General features: G+C 35.1%; 1 pseudogene; it reads right to left on the bottom strand.

Annotated features, from left to right (window-relative positions):
• Positions 1 to 317: 317 nt before the first annotated feature.
• Positions 318 to 17,452, bottom strand: part of LOC149572726 (ubiquitin C-terminal hydrolase 12 pseudogene) — a 70,732-nt pseudogene continuing 53,597 nt past the window's right edge.

Below are 17,452 nucleotides of genomic sequence, written 5' to 3'. Positions count from 1 at the left end.
AAATTCAAAACTCTCAACATTCCAATTCTATATTGAAATTTTAAATAAAAGGCAAGCACTATTAATTCCAAGAAATATAAAGAGATATTCATAAGAAGTAATTACATACAAGAGGAGAGACAATTAACTATAACTACCACTTAGGCACATGAGTGGTTGAATGCTTAATTTAACTTAGTGCAATTGTAAAAGTCTTCTCAAATTATGTACATCAAAATAAGGGCATCTGAAGGTGCAATCATTTAACCTCAAGTTTGTGCATTTCAAGTTTAGAGCTCAATTTTATATATCTATAGGTTTCTCAAAGTTATGGTGTTCTAATTAGCTTGGTGAGATTCCTTTTCTATGCGATTAGAATGCTCTAGCCCAAGGTACTACTCTGAGGCTCCATAAACATGATGCTTCTAAAAATAAGTAGACATGGTATCTGTGTCTTAAAGATATTTTGGATGATGCAAGGAGAGGAAAGAAATTTTTTGCTAGGAAAGTTCATCAGGAGGAACCTACAACCTCTTTTTTATCCTTTCTTTTACTTTAGCCAATGTATCACCCTCACTAATAACCAAAATGAAAGGCTCTCAAAATTATGTACTATGTTATTTTGAAATACATCTTATTAAAGTGTTATACATGAATTAGCTGATTATGAGGACCTAATTTCTTTTCCTCCTCTATGATCTCTTCTTCTCTCAAAGTCTTTTACTAATCATTTATATTCTCAATCTTTTCATTCAATGGAAAAATCTTGCAAATTTTATGGTAGAAGACCTCAAGTAATCTCAAATCCATAGTTATCTTGGATAGCTCCATAGCGTAGGGGCACCTATTCAAGTGCGGTAAACCCACTCAAATGTACAAAAATAGAGTGAAACTAATATAATTTAGGTCCTAAATTTATTTTAATAATATTTAAAGGGTTAAGGGAAAATTTTAAGTCATTTGGATAATAATTGTAAAATTTGTTCAAAAGTTACCAAAAATTAATGAAAACTTTTACAACTTGGTGACAACTTTTTAAAAGTTGGTTTAAAGGTGTTAATGAGTAGATAAAGGTTTGTTGGAGACTTTCATGAACTTCTAAATTATATATATTTTGTCTCCAAGACATGAAATGGTAAGTTGGAGAAGTTGGAGGAAGGATTTGGAATGGAAGAAGACTTATTTTGATGTTGTATATTTTAGTTTTTTGGTTATTTTTTCCTACAATTTGTTTGATGTTTTGGTTGATGCAAACTCATTGTGAATGATATAGACCTAAAACTTACATTTTTAGAAAGGTATATGATTTTATTTGATTTGGTTTTGGTTTAGATGATTTTTATTATGTTTGGAAGAAGTTATGGCTGTTTTAGTGAAGACAGGTCAAATTCTGTCATAATATGATCAATTTTGAGGAAATTGTAATAACTTTTATTTCCTTGCTCAGATTTGGCTATAACTTGGTGACAATGTTTCTAACTCACTTTTACTGAGTCTCACAAAAAGGATTGGTTTCATTCTTTCATTTATGGAAGTTATTAAGGATTGATTAAGGGTTTTAAATTCTGCCCTAGTTGAGAAATTGTTATTAAAAGATGTGACGTTCTTGCATTCATTTCAATTATTGGAAAATATTATAAATGTGAATCCATACCTATAATTTAAAAGTTTCATGGAAGGCCCATATAGCACAATTTTGTTGTCCTCTCTGCATTAAGTGGTATCAGAGCCCAAAAGGTCTAGGCAAAAGATATTTTGCGGTTGTGTTTTTGTCTTTTACAAGTTGAAGAAAGAAACTAGATACCAAGAGACTAGGCCAAGAGAGAAGGTAGGGGAAAGGACTAAGGAGAGGTATCAAAGACAATAGGAAGAAACGTGAAAGATACTTTCCTGAAAATGGATTCATTTATGAAATTGATGCATGGTAATTTTGAGGGTAAGGGTCCATTATAGAAGAAGAAGGAAGAAAAAAGAATAGACAAGGGGAGATGGGAAGATTCAAAAAAGAAGCCAAAAATAATACAAAGAAGTTGGAGGCACTTCTTAAAATCCTAGAGCAGAAAATTGCAAATGGTGGGGGAGATGAAGAATTTAATTTCTCAGAGCTTCAAGAGGTTGAAAAAGATGTGGTGAAAGAGAATGAACTTAAAGAAGAGCAAAGAGAAACAAGTATAGAAGAAACAAAAGAGGAAGAGTTGATTGAATCTAATATGGAAGTTGAACCAATCAAAGACTCCATGAAGATGGACATTGCTAAAAATGGTTATGATGAATTATTTTTAGAGATAAAGGATGAAAATGAACAAATATTAGAGAGTGATTAGATTTATGATGAGAATGATGGTAAAAGAGAAGAGCCACCAAGAATATTGGAGAAGAAAGATGTAAAATTTTTTATTGATTTTGATACTAATCAATTGATTTTTGCACTTAATTTTTTTATCATACTCATTTCAATGTAGGTGTTGAAGAAATAATATTGGAGAGGACATAAATTTGTTCTGAACAAGTTCATATTCTCAAGAAAAAGGATTGAAAGACCAAAAGTGAAGATGAAGAGATCTTTTGAAACCCCATTTCCAAGAGGACTTGGAAAATTTTCAAAGTTGGGGAGTATGGTGGAGGTGCACTTATTCAAGTGTGGTAAAACCACTAAAATATATAAAAATAGAGTGAAACTGATATAATTTAAGTCCTAAAGTTATTTTAATAATATTTCAAGGGTTAAGGTCAATTTTGAAGTCATTTGGATAATAATTGTAAAAGTTGTTCAAAAGTTGCAAAAATTATAATGACAACTTTTACAACTTGGTGACTACTTTTTAAAAGTTGGTTTAAAGGTGTTAATGTGTAGTTATAGGTTGGTTGGAGAGTTTAATTTGCTTCTAAATTATATATATTTTGTCTCCAAAACATGAAATAGTACATTGGACAAGTTGGAGGAAGGATTTGGAATGGAAGTAAACTTATTTTGATGTTGTATATTTTAGTTTTCTAGTTACTTTTTCTTGTAATTTCTTTGATGTTTTGGTTGATGTGTCATGCCCAAATTTTGAGGGCAAAAACACACACCAATTTTTCTTTCAAGTTAATAATTAAAAATACTCTAAGTTTGATATTGTCATTTGTTTCACTATTTCATTTCTGACTTATAAAAATAATTTGCAACAATAATTTAATCAATGTTTATAAAATATTTAAACTTAGAATACAATTTTATAAACAATAGCATTAAAATTACTATCAAAATAAAACTTAATTAGATTTAAAATGTCAACTAAATTAATAACCAAAACTAACTAATAATAATTCATGATTAAAATATAATGTTAAAATTCTAACAACTTTGAAACTAACTAATCTCTACAATTAACATTAATACAAACTGAGATTCAACTTATCAATTACTAATTACTAGCACAATGATACTATATTACTTCCTTTAACGAATCAAATCAACCAACATTACCTAAAAAACATATTATACTTGTTGGAGTGTGAAAACGTTACCCATTTCCAATTACCCTAATGAGAACAAGATGCATCTAGGGGCAACTAACTCCCATTATCAACACATCCATTCAAACACCAGGCCAACTATAAGGCATGATCCTTCTTCTACTTCAGGCTCTGCAAAACCTAGGCGGGTAGACCTGTAGATTCTTTATATGGTACCAGTTGTCAAAGCATACACTGAATCTAATATGAAGCAGATAAAACCCTTATTTCTTCTATACTCAACCAGGAATCATAAGCATGAACTAGCTAAGAACATAACTCATGAAACTGGCAAGCTAAGTGTGGGTTAACATTGAGTAGCTTTCAACATAAAAGGGAAAATCGATTTAATATTTTGATATCAGCAAGACCCAAGTATGAGCAACAGAACTTAATGATCCTATCTCTGACCAGTGCCTTATCTATTGGGCAATTAAATGAATCATAACCATACATCTCCTGGAAACCTCAAATGTATCTCTACATTAAGATCCCTGATCTATCTTTCACCTTGTGAATAAACATCTGCTACAGAATGAATCTCATACTCAGAAAATCCTATCATGAAATCTACAAACCCTGTGACAAATATCAAGCAATTACATGGTTCTTTGTGCCATAAGCAAGACATTTTAACCACATACATTTCAAAATGTAATGCAACATAATTCATGCTCTTTGATCACAAATTAGAAGAAATAACAGAGCCATAATCAGGAGACAAGATTCAAACTGAACTTCAAACTTTTGCTGCACTTTATTTGTTTTCCTTGAAATCAAATACATGAAATGTATAGAAAATAACTCATAGATCACCTAACAGAAAGAAAATATCTGCATAAAAATTAAAATGTTGTTCAATACAAGAGAAAATGCTGAAGAATGGTTTCTCAGTGCAAAAACTGGAACCCTTTCAATGGAAGCAAGAAAGAAAGATATAGAAGAGAAAGAATTCCCGGATCTATTCTGAAGATGACAAGTGTCCACTTGAAATTCAATCCTCTGTAACTGAATAACTTCTTCCTTCCATCTCCCATTCTGATTTGATTTTGTTTCATCATTAATCTGTAACAAACTTTGCAAAATATCTATGCCTAATGATGAAAACCCTTTACTTGTCAAAAAATCTGATTTCCCCATGAAAAAGCCAGTGAAAATGAGTTTTTACTGAGTAAATCAGGACAAATTTGACCCTAACTGCATTTCCATTGCCTTCTACTGATATCCAGGTCATTATCTTGACAAACAACAAATCTGAACTTCTTGGTATGAATATGGTTGCACTTTAAGGTACCTGATAGAAAACCTCATGTAGCTCAAACTGACTGATACTTGTGTAAAAACTAACTCCAGAATTGGAAAGTTCGTCTTCTCCCGATTCCGGCGATATATAACACTTCATATTTTGGTTACCGGAAGTGCCTAAAATTGCCATTTGAAAATGTCCCCTCTGGCTAAAAGTTCATGCCTGCACTTCTTTGAATTTAAATTTCGCAAAATTTAAATATTTCATAAAGTTTAAAACTTTACAAAATGAAACTCCTTTTATTTAAGAAGTAAAAACTACACGCCAATGTTATGAGAAAATGATAATAAAATATTTAATTTTTTATTACTCTTTACATTTTCCTTGCTCCTTAAAACTGTAGTCAAACCTCTGTTGATCGATGCCACATGTCGCCTCTTGATTCGCTCAGGCCTGCACCATCCGCCACATGGCACCTTCTCATTCACCAATTTGTTGCTAGGCAGGACCCGCTTGGCATTCTAACTCTTGTCGAATTTTGGGGTTTTCCGACGACCTCGCTACCTTGCTAGCCGGATTTTTTAAGATTTTCCGGCTAGCGACATAGCGACTAGCCGGATTTTATGCTTTCCCGACCTCTCCATGTTTGCTAACGTCATCTCTGTTTTGCACATTTTTCGATCAAAATACTATTGCTTAGTCGACTCTAGTTGTCCAAGTCGGACCCACGCGCAATCTTGAGTTTCCAAGAAACCTTATGTCTTATGGACACGATACCATGTGAGTGGACTTACATTTAAATGATTTAGAAAGCCCATCCACCGGCAATATGGGATAATCTTTCTAGTTTTACCTCTGCACCCTACGCAAGTTTTCTTTTAACATGAAAGGAGAATGGGGTCTTGAAACGTGGTCCTGCCTCCATTCACTATAGACTACGGCTTCAATCTTCTTGTGAGCATTGATTCTCGTCATTGCCAATTTTGATTGATGCATGGGTTTTTCTCCATACTTACGTGAGTTCCTTTAGACATGACATTAGAAACTCCTCTGCTTGCGGGATTTTTTTCTTGACTGTGTGATTGTTTTTGCTTGAGCCTTCTCCTACAACATTTTTCTTGCTCTGATGGCATCTTATTAGATCTTCCCCTGCTTGCTAATATTTCTTTGTTTTCAGCGGCTTGGTTGGATCCTGCTACTCACGTTGCTTGGACTATGGCATGAGCTGCAGGCTTCATGGACGTGAGTACCTATCCTCCTACTGTTGTGCATCACTAATGCCTCCTTCCCTTAGCGCAGGTGTCTTGCCTTCTGACTGTGGATCCCTTCTTTTACTTATAACGTGGACCTCCCACTCAGCAACAAGCACGTTTTTGCAACTGAATACCAATGTAGACATTAAAGATGTCCCCTTGCATGGATATGGGCATTTTTTACATCATCACTGGCTGCTTATCTTTAGACTTCTCTGCTACAACTTGGTTCTAACTCTATCTTTAGCATGGACTTTTCTCTGATTTTCTTTTCCTTGCGCTAAGATTGCAAGGTTTCTCCGATGCAGGGGTCGGCTTAGGGGCACCAAATGTGGTGGAAAATTGGGCATAAAACTCAAAAATTGCGTGGTAGCTGAGCCATAGATTGCTGGCTGCTAAGACAAGGTAATGCAGATTGATGAACTAGGGGGCATTGATGTGGTGATTGTGATCCTTGACCATGTCTTGGCATGAATGCCTAGCTAGGTGTTGCAACTTGGTTATGTGTTGCTTGTAATGCTTTGGTTGGACCACAAACAATTTGACCATAATTTTGAGCTTCTCAAAGCTGATGGAAATAAGTAATGAATCCCAGCCAAATCCTTTCTATGATAGAAAATCCACACTACAGTGTCCAACTGTGATCTATAATTCACAATAAGTGCCCCACCTACCATAAGTGATTTCGCCTTTGATGAGAAAAAACCCTCCAATCTTCAAACTCAAACTCAAGAATCCAGGGTTAAATTAGCGACACACGCTATGTTTGAAGACTCCATTTTAGGATCATTTCTAGCATATAATTTTCAAATAGGTAGTGATGTTCCTTAATGCAAGTCTCATGGCAACAATAAGCACACACTCAAATGCCTTTTCATAATTCCTCACAAATCAATTTCACCCATATTAACTTTCAATCTACAAATATGAGTTTTCTGTAGTCTTCAGCAGTTGGGTCACATTAATTGGACCCCATTAAGACTTAAGTCATCCTTGCAATGCAACAATGCTGATAGAGCCATATCTTGATCACTGGAGTTAGGTCACATGGTGACCCGACTAAAAAATTTCGTTTTCGGGTGACTAACTTTTCAAATTGATATATCAATCATGTTGAACTGATTAGAATCAAATACAACTCATTTCACCACTGATCCGCAAACTATCATTTTTTGCGGTAGGAGCTCCTGTTGACTGCCTTTGAAAACTGACCTGAACAACTGACCAGGCTCTAGAAACTAGCACACTAAATCTCTGTTCTGCACACTCTCAGCTTGTCGAATCTCATCCCATGACGAATTAGGAGTCAAAAGATATTGACCCTCAAAGCCGCCTTCTCAGATTTATCTGCAACAAAACATGTCAGAAAAACAACAAACAAGGTTCGGATTTAGCTTGGAAAACTGGGCAAATGAGCACATGGGGAGATGAAAACTGGGGCGCTAAAACTCCGTCATGAGGTGAGTATGACTATTCAATTTTGGCTCATGATGAATAATAGGGCGTAAATGGCGATCAGTCAAAGTGGGCTACTCAGAAATTTGCAAACTGGACATGCTGACAGAAAGCATTTTTGCGAATGGAATTGATTTGGAAAAGTGTGCAAATTGATTCTTCATGACTTAAGAACTGGCATACTTCAAGGATTTCTAGGAAAAAACACAATTGTACAATCCATTTAGGCTAGCCAATCACAGGATCAAAATTATAACATGCCAAATAGGGGTACGGATCAATCTGGATACCTTAGCCGTAACAAAACAATGCAAACTGGGTTTTTGATCATGTTAGCAAACTGATCAAATGGATTCGACATGATCTCAAAATTGGAACATATGAAGTTTCTTACCTCTAGAACACAATTCAAAAAGAATTTTTTCATTTGGGTCAACTGGGTCAAAGAAATGATTGGTCGAACAGGGCTTCCCAGAATTGTGAACAACTAGTTAAATGCACAAAACAGTAAATGACCAACTTTGGGGGGTGCAAAACCTAGTCAAACGGATTCAAAATGACTTGAAAATTGAAACATAGGTTCTTTGATATGCATACAAAAATCTCCAATGTGGTGAGCTATGACACATTCCTGGGTAAAAGATATTCAAATTCAAACTGGGCCTCTGATTGCTACTTGACACTTCGGTGAAAAATGCAAAATTGATATTAGCTAAAAATAGAACTTTGCCAAATGACTCAGAAACTCAATTTAACTTCATGAAATGCTTAGGCACGCTGAATGAAAGGTGTTAGAAGCATCAAACACTCTAGGGGTCTCAACTGGACAACCGGGTACAACCAAGCGCATGCATTTTAAAAGCATTTAAGGGCTTGATTTTTTTAATGGTTCTCAAAATTGACCATGCAATTTTTAGTCCCAACAGTGGCTCTGTCTGGGGATGCATGACCCTTGCGGGCATGACAAGGATTTAGATCTCTGGAGGAAGTAGACCATTCCCAAAAACTTCAGAACTTCCCTCAAACAGCTTATTGAAAGCAAGGAAACAACTACAACTACCAAGACTATGTACATACGATGGCTGCAGGCCACCAAAAAGTTTCAGAACTTTTTACCTCTATCAAACACCTGATTCTCATTCACATCTCCCTGAGGTAAACTGAAATTCTCATTATCATTTGTTTCACCCAACGTATCAACATTTGCAATTAGCTCAATAGGCAAAACAAAACTATCGTCATCTTCATAGTGCATATAAAAATCAAACATACTTTCTTCATCTTGCCCACTATGAAAAAATGGATCAGCATGACCATAACAACTGATATCAAACTGAAACTGATCACTACTGATTGAATCATGGATTATTTCAACTGGAAAAACAAAGTGCTCATATTCAACTTCATTCAACGAGTTACATGAATCAGATGGTAACTCACCTTGTGCTTCCATAAATGAAGAGTATGTGAAATCTGATCGTTGCCTACTTGCAACCATGTTACACTTTCCATCAGATTTATCCTTTTCTGAAACCTTTTCACACTCAAAACATTGATTAGTCACCATATATGAAAATTCATTCTGAAAGTGTTGATCTAGACTATGCTGATCACTATCATTTTCTTCATCAAACTGAATGTCGGAATACACCTTGAACTCATCTTTACAAGACTTATTAGCACATGAAGAAAATCTATAATCTGATTGACAACCTTCACTATTTTCCTCCTCATCATATGAAAACTCAAAACTTATTGTAACATAACTAGCATGGAAAGAATCTGAAACAGCATTAAACTTCCCTTCATTAACATTCTCTACATCCAACAAATCGTCATGTGCAAAGACATTTGAGGAACTGTCACCTACACCTCCAAAGTCTAACAAAGATCATTTGGATTCTACCTCTTTTTCCACGTCAAACTTTGGGAAATTGATTTGACTGAATGAGAAAGTATTATGAGAGAACATGTGAAGATCCTTAGAAATACTTACGAGCTTTTCAAACTCATGAGCCAACAAAATAGAGATTTCATCAGAACTCAAGAAGATTGCCTCAAAAATCTTCTCCTGGCTGTGATGGTCATCTGGATAACATGAAGAACTTACAACAGTAGGATCCTTAGTGTAACAATCTGGAGAATCAAAATTATTACAACATTCTTTCTTATCATGGCAATCACTGGATCTACTGTTGTTACAACTTTCTTCAACTTCATATGTACTGTAACTTAATTTATCTTCTCTTTTATATCCATCCTCTTCATGCTGATCACTATTACCTGATTCAGTAACATTTGAATCCACCTCTTCACAATCAGAAGATAGATTATCTTGCTCTATGGACTCATTGTATTCATTACTACCTTGGCTTTCAGCACACTCATTATCATCATCATCAAGAGACATAATATGAAATATGTAATCATCATCTTCCATCTCTTGAATGAATCTTTCAATTTGTAAAAACTTTTGTAATCTTATAGGTGCTGGCCAATTGACTGAATCGGGTACAAGAACATCAAGGAAAACACTAGGCATTGAAGATTCCTTAGGTCTACAATGAAAAGGCATCTTACTGATTACTGACTTAAGCCTTAAATAACATTGTTCGACACTTAGACCTTGAGTACTACCTACTTCAGTTCTTATAATATTGATAATCCTTTTGTAAACCATTGTGTTCAACATAGCAATATTATCATTCACAGTTTCTAGACTCTCAAAATTTGGCAACCTAATCTCAGATCTGAGATCTGACTCCATTATAAAACAAAATTTCTACCTCTTCTTTCTAGTGCTGAAAATCACTGAATAGAGGCAACTTTTTTAAACACTTGACTTCCATGAAAAGAAGCATGAAAATCAAAATACCTCCAGTGCTGATACTGAACTTGGATCTGCTGATTTGGCATAGGTGCAAGACTGAAAATCCTTTACACCACTGATCAAACTTTGTAGAGTCGCCACCTCTTTGCAAGAGGAATGAAATAACCACTGTTGTGATCTATTTTTATATTTCAATTATTTATAACAATAGATTGCAACCAGCACTTAAAAATTTATCAAGAATTTGAAACTCCTTTTCAAGAAACTACCAAAAGCTTCAGATCTGCCCATACAACTGAAAGTCCTTCAAAATTTTGCAATGAAATCAACTAGGAACAAATTGGTACAGAGATTTGAGAGTCGCCACTCACGCTTAGTGAGAAATAAAACAATAATTTGTCTCTTGACAAATCTGAACCAGACTTTCAATGTAGGAAAAACTTGCAGATCATTATTATCTTGAAAAGAATTTACACTTTATAAATGAATTCTTGACTCTGAAACTTTCTCAACAGTATTTGAAAACTGGACTGATTGAAGATAGACCTATGACAGTCATAGAACACAATTTTCATCTAGTTTCAACATACTGCTGATAATGAATAAAGCTTAACTTGGGGACATGAAACTTTAGCAAGGAAAAGGAACACATCTTGCTATTGATATGATATATCCAATCTGTTTCATGGCAGAGATTTTTATTCTTTCTATATGCAATTCCCTAGCAGAGTCGCCATTTTGTTGGAGTGTGAAAATGTTACCCATTTCCAATTACCCTAATGAGAACAAGATGCATCTAGGGGCAGCTAACTCCCATTATCAACACATCCATTCAGACACCAGGCCAACTATAAGGCATGACCCTTCTTCTACTTCAGGCTCTGCAAAACCTAGGCGAGTAGACCTGTAGATTCTTTATATGGTACCAGTTGTCAAAGCATACACTGAATCTAATATGAAGCAGATAAAACCCTTATTTCTTCTATACTCAACCAGGAATCATAAGCATGAACTAGCTAAGAACATAACTCATGAAACTGGCAAGCTAAGTGTGGGTTAACATTGAGTAGCTTTCAACATAAAAGGGAAAATTGATTTAATATGTTGATATCAGCAAGACCCAAGTATGAGCAACAGAACTTAATGATCCTATCTCTGACCAGTGCCTTATCTATTGGGCAATTAAATGAATCATAACCATACATCTCCTGGAAACCTCAAACGTATCTCTACATTAAGATCCCTAATCTATCTTTCACCTTGTGAATAGACATCTGCTACAGAATGAATCTCATACTCAGAAAATCCTATCATGAAATCTGCAAACCCTGTGACAAATATCAAGCAATTACATGGTTCTTTGTTCCATAAGCAAGGCATTTTAACCACATACATTTCAAAATGTAATGCAACCTAATTCATGCTCTTTGATCACAAATTAGAAGAAATAACAGAGCCATAATCAGGAGACAAGATTCAAACTGAACTTCAAACTTTTGCTGCACTTTATTTGTTTTCCTTGAAATCAAATACATGAAATGTACAGAAAATAACCCATAGATCACCTAATAGAAAAGAACTATCTGCATAAAACTTAAAATGCTGTTCAATACAAGAGAAAATGCTGAAGAATGGTTTCTCAGTGCAAAAACTGGAACCCTTTCAATGGAAGCAAGAAAGAAAGATATAGAAGAGAAAGAATTCTCGGATCTATTCTGAAGATGACAAGTGTCCACTTGAAATTCAATCCTCTGTAACTGAATAACTTCTTCCTTCCATCTCCCATTCTGATTTGATTTTTTTTCATCATTAATCTGTAACAAACTTTGCAAAATATCTATGCCTAATGATGAAAACCCTTTACTTGTCAAAAAATCTGATTTCCCCATGAAAAAGCCAGTGAAAATGAGTTTTTACTGAGTAAATCAGGACAAATTCGACCCTAACTACATTTCCATTGCCTTCTACTGATATCTAGGTCATTATCTTGACAAAAAACAAATCTGAACTTCTTGGTATGAATATGGTTGCACTTTAAGGTACCTGATAGAAAACCTCGTGTAGCTCAAACTGACTGATACCTGTGTAAAAACTAACTCCAGAATTGGAAAGTTCGTCTTCTCCTGATTCCGGCGATATATAACACTTCATATTTTGGTTACCGGAAGTGCCTGAAATTGCCATTTGAAAATGTCCCCTCTGGCTAAAAGTTCATGCCTGCACTTCTTTGAATTTAAATTTCGCAAAATTTAAATATTTCATAAAGTTTAAAACTTTACAAAATGAAACTCCTTTTATTTAAGAAGTAAAAACTGCACGCCAATGTTATGAGAAAATGATAATAAAATATTTAATTTTTTATTACTCTTTACATTTTCCTTGCTCCTTAAAACTGTAGTCAAACCTCTATTGACCGATGCCATGTGTCGCCTCTTGATTCGCTCAGGCCTGCACCATCTGCCACATGGCACCTTCTCATTCACCAATTTGTTGCTAGGCAAGACCTGCTTGGCATTCTAACTCTTGCCAGATTTTGGGGTTTTTCGGCGACCTCGCTACCTCGCTAGCCGAATTTTTTGAGATTTTTCGGCTAGTGACATAGCGACTAGCCGGATTTTACGCTTTCTCGGCCTCTCCATGTTTGCTAACGTCATCTCTGTTTTGCACATTTTTTGGTCAAAATACTATTGCTTAGTCGCCTCTAGTTGTCCAAGTCGGACCCACGCGCAATCTTGAGTTTCCAAGAAACCTTATGTCTTATGGACACGATACCATGTGAGTGGACTTACATTTAAATGATTTAGAAAGCATATCCACCGGCAATATGGGATAATCTTTCTAGTTTTACCTCTGCACCCTATGCAAGTTTTCTTTTAACATGAAAGGAGAATGGGGTCTTGAAACGTGGTCCTGCCTCCATTCACTATAGACTACGACTTCAATCTTCTTGTGAGCATTGATTCTCTTCATTGCCAATTTTGATTGATGCATGGGTTTTTCTCCATACTTACGTCAGTTCCTTTAGACATGACATTAGAAACTCCTCTGCTTGCGGGATTTTTTCCTTGACTGCGTGATTGTTTTTGCTTGAGCCTTCTCCTACAACATTTTTCTTGTTCTGATTTCATCTTATTAGATCTTCCCCTGCCTGCTAATATTTCTTTGTTTTCAGCAGCTTTATTGGATCCTGCTACTCACGTTGCTTGGACTATGGCATGAGCTGCAGGCTTCATGGACGTGAGTACCTATCCTCCTGCTGTTGTGCATCACTAACGCCTCCTTCCCTTAGCGTAGGTGTCTTGCCTTGTGACTGTGGATCCCTTCTTTTACTTATAATGTGGACCTCCCACTCAGCAACAAGCACGTTTTTGCAACTGAATACCAATGTAGACATTAAAGATGTCCCCCTGCATGGATATGGGCATTTTTTACATCATCACTGGCTGCTTATCTTTAGACTTCTCTGCTGCAACTTGGTTCTAACTCTATCTTTAGCATGGACTTTTCTCTGATTTTCTTTTCCTTGCGCTAAGATTGCAAGGTTTCTCCGATGCAGGGGTCGGCTTAGGGGCACCAAATGTGGTGGAAAATTGGGCATAAAACTCAAAAATTTCATGGTAGCTGAGCCATAGATTGCTGGCTGCTAAGACGAGGTAATGCAGATTGATGAACTAGGGGGCATTGATGTGGTGATTGTGATCCTTGACCATGTCTTGGCATGAATGCCTAGCTAGGTGTTGCAACTTGGTTATGTGTTGCTTGTAATGCTTTGGTTGGACCACAAACAATTTGACCATAATTTTGAGCTTCTCAAAGCTGATGGAAATAAGTAATGAATCCCAGCCAAATCCTTTCTATGATAGAAAATCCACACTACAGTGTCCAACTGTGATCTATAATTCACAATAAGTGCCCCACCTACCATAAGTGATTTCGCCTTTGATGAGAAAAAACCCTCCAATCTTCAAACTCAAACTCAAGAATCCAGGGTTAAATTAGCGACACACGCTATGTTTGAAGACTCCATTTTAGGATCATTTCTAGCATATAATTTTCAAATAGGTAGTGATGTTCCTTAATGCAAGTCTCATGGCAACAATAAGCACACACTCAAATGCCTTTTCATAATTCCTCACAAATCAATTTCACCCATATTAACTTTCAATCTACAAATATGAGTTTTCTGTAGTCTTCAGCAGTTGGGTCACATTAATTGGACCCCATTAAGACTTAAGTCATCCTTGCAATGCAACAATGCTGATAGAGCCATATCTTGATCACTGGAGTTAGGTCACATGGTGACCCGACTAAAAAATTTCGTTTTCGGGTGACTAACTTTTCAAATTGATATATCAATCATGTTGAACTGATTAGAATCAAATACAACTCATTTCACCACTGATCCGCAAACTATCATTTTTTGCGGTAGGAGCTCCTGTTGACTGCCTTTGAAAACTGACCTGAACAACTGACCAGGCTCTAGAAACTAGCACACTAAATCTCTGTTCTGCACACTCTCAGCTTGTCGAATCTCATCCCATGACGAATTAGGAGTCAAAAGATATTGACCCTCAAAGCCGCCTTCTCAGATTTATCTGCAACAAAACATGTCAGAAAAACAACAAACAAGGTTCGGATTTAGCTTGGAAAACTGGGCAAATGAGCACATGGGGAGATGAAAACTGGGGCGCTAAAACTCCGTCATGAGGTGAGTATGACTATTCAATTTTGGCTCATGATGAATAATAGGGCGTAAATGGCGATCAGTCAAAGTGGGCTACTCAGAAATTTGCAAACTGGACATGCTGACAGAAAGCATTTTTGCGAATGGAATTGATTTGGAAAAGTGTGCAAATTGATTCTTCATGACTTAAGAACTGGCATACTTCAAGGATTTCTAGGAAAAAACACAATTGTACAATCCATTTAGGCTAGCCAATCACAGGATCAAAATTATAACATGCCAAATAGGGGTACGGATCAATCTGGATACCTTAGCCGTAACAAAACAATGCAAACTGGGTTTTTGATCATGTTAGCAAACTGATCAAATGGATTCGACATGATCTCAAAATTGGAACATATGAAGTTTCTTACCTATAGAACACAATTCAAAAAGATTTTTTTCATTTGGGTCAACTGGGTCAAAGAAATGATTGGTCGAATAGGGCTTCCCAGAATTGTGAACAACTAGTTAAATGCACAAAACAGTAAATGACCAACTTTGGGGGGTGCAAAACCTAGTCAAACGGATTCAAAATGACTTGAAAATTGAAACATAGGTTCTTTGATATGCATACAAACATCTCCAATGTGGTGAGCTATGACACATTCCTGGGTAAAAGATATTCAAATTCAAACTGGGCCTCTGATTGCTACTTGACACTTCGGTGAAAAATGCAAAATTGATATTAGCTAAAAATAGAACTTTGCCAAATGACTCAGAAACTCAATTTAACTTCATGAAATGCTTAGGCACGCTGAATGAAAGGTGTTAGAAGCATTAAACACTCTAGGGGTCTCAACTGGACAACCGGGTACAACCAAGCACATGCATTTTAAAAGCATTTAAGGGCTTGATTTTTTCAATGGTTCTCAAAATTGACCATGCAATTTTTAGTCCCAACAATACTAATAATGGAAACTAACTTTTCTAGCAATAGTCCAATGTTAAATTATTCTGACAAACGTCCACAGTAATAACTAATATACAAAAACATAATAATTAAATTTCTTAAAACTAACACTAACTAAAACTAGAATATAAAATGACAAACCAACTATAACCTTGATATGCTAAGTTCAATCAAAAGAAATAAATTACTAACATTAAAATGTACCAAAACCTAAACATATTAATTAAGTTACCAATGAATTAAAACAAATCCATAATTAAACTAAAAATAAAACTTAAAACATATATTAACAACCTAAAAAAGATGATAAATAAATTAAAAAAAACACTAATATCTAACATATATGAATATTTTTAAAAAGACATAATAATTTAATTATAAAAATTAATTTCCAAACTAACTAATATTATCAAAAGAACACTAAACTAATCTTACATAACAACCAAACAATTAAAAAAACCAAAACACTAACCATTTCTAAAATTATCTAAGATCTAACATTTTAATTAATACTAATTAAGTCATAACTAATCTAAATCTAATTACACTTAACAAAAAAAACATAATAATAACAATACTTAAAGATAACTGACATATGACTTTAAAGCACTAACCAATTCAGATTTATTAATATCTGATTAAAACCAATCTTATAATAAATAACTACAAAAGAAAACCACAAACCTAAAACTTAAAATAATCTATTCCCACTAACACTAACCTACTTCTAAATGTCATATCTCCCCAAGGTGGTGCCCAACTACCAAAATGGCTTCTATTACTTCCCATGCTACTAGCGCTTCCCAAGCACTTTCCAAATAGTGGCACTCTGCCTGAGCCAAGATCATGCGCTACCCAAGGTGGAAAGGTGGGAGAAGTCTTCAAAAAAAGAAGTCTTAAACATAAACAAGCACAATGCAATAAATCAAGGGGTAAGATAAAGTTGCGAGCTCCTATCATGGGGGTACTAGGGTGATGTCACCCTAAACATGCTTAGTTTGACTTGATAAAAACTAATCATACCCCTTCAAGCAAAAGCTGAGGCCAAGAAGAAAATGGTTAATGCCAAAAAGTTTGGGGTTTCTTTTTAAAGGTTAAGTAAATAGAGTGCTAAGCAGGATCAAGATATAACAACAACAAAAACAAACTTTTAAACTTTTTCCCTTCCACTTGCATACTTCACTCAAGGTGATGGGACAAGGGGGTGGCATCATCAACAACATTTGTGTTTTCTTCCTCACTGTTATGCCTAGTGTGAATGCAATTAAGTAAGTGGGGTGGTAGAGTTTATGGTAGAAAGATAAGTAGTTAGGATTGCCATTGGGATATTTTACGACATTTGTTTAATTATTTAATTTTTTATTTTTTTTGAAATTAACTTTGAAATAAAGGATCAATAGAATATTATCTGTTACCAAAGGGGGAAATTTAATTTCTTTCCCATACAAAAACCAGAGAGTTTTTTCTCTCTTGGGACAATTTTTTTTTAAAGTCTTTATTTTTCTAAGTGTTGAAATTTTAAGAGCGAAAGGCCAAAAGATAAATTTTTTTCTAA

Source organism: Cupressus sempervirens, chromosome 2, assembly GCF_028749045.1.
Source record: "Cupressus sempervirens isolate cs-2001-9-10 chromosome 2, ASM2874904v1, whole genome shotgun sequence".
NCBI lineage: Eukaryota > Viridiplantae > Streptophyta > Pinopsida > Cupressales > Cupressaceae > Cupressus > Cupressus sempervirens.
The sequence above is the reverse complement of the archived record's forward strand: the minus strand, read 5'-3'. Positions and strand labels throughout refer to the sequence as shown.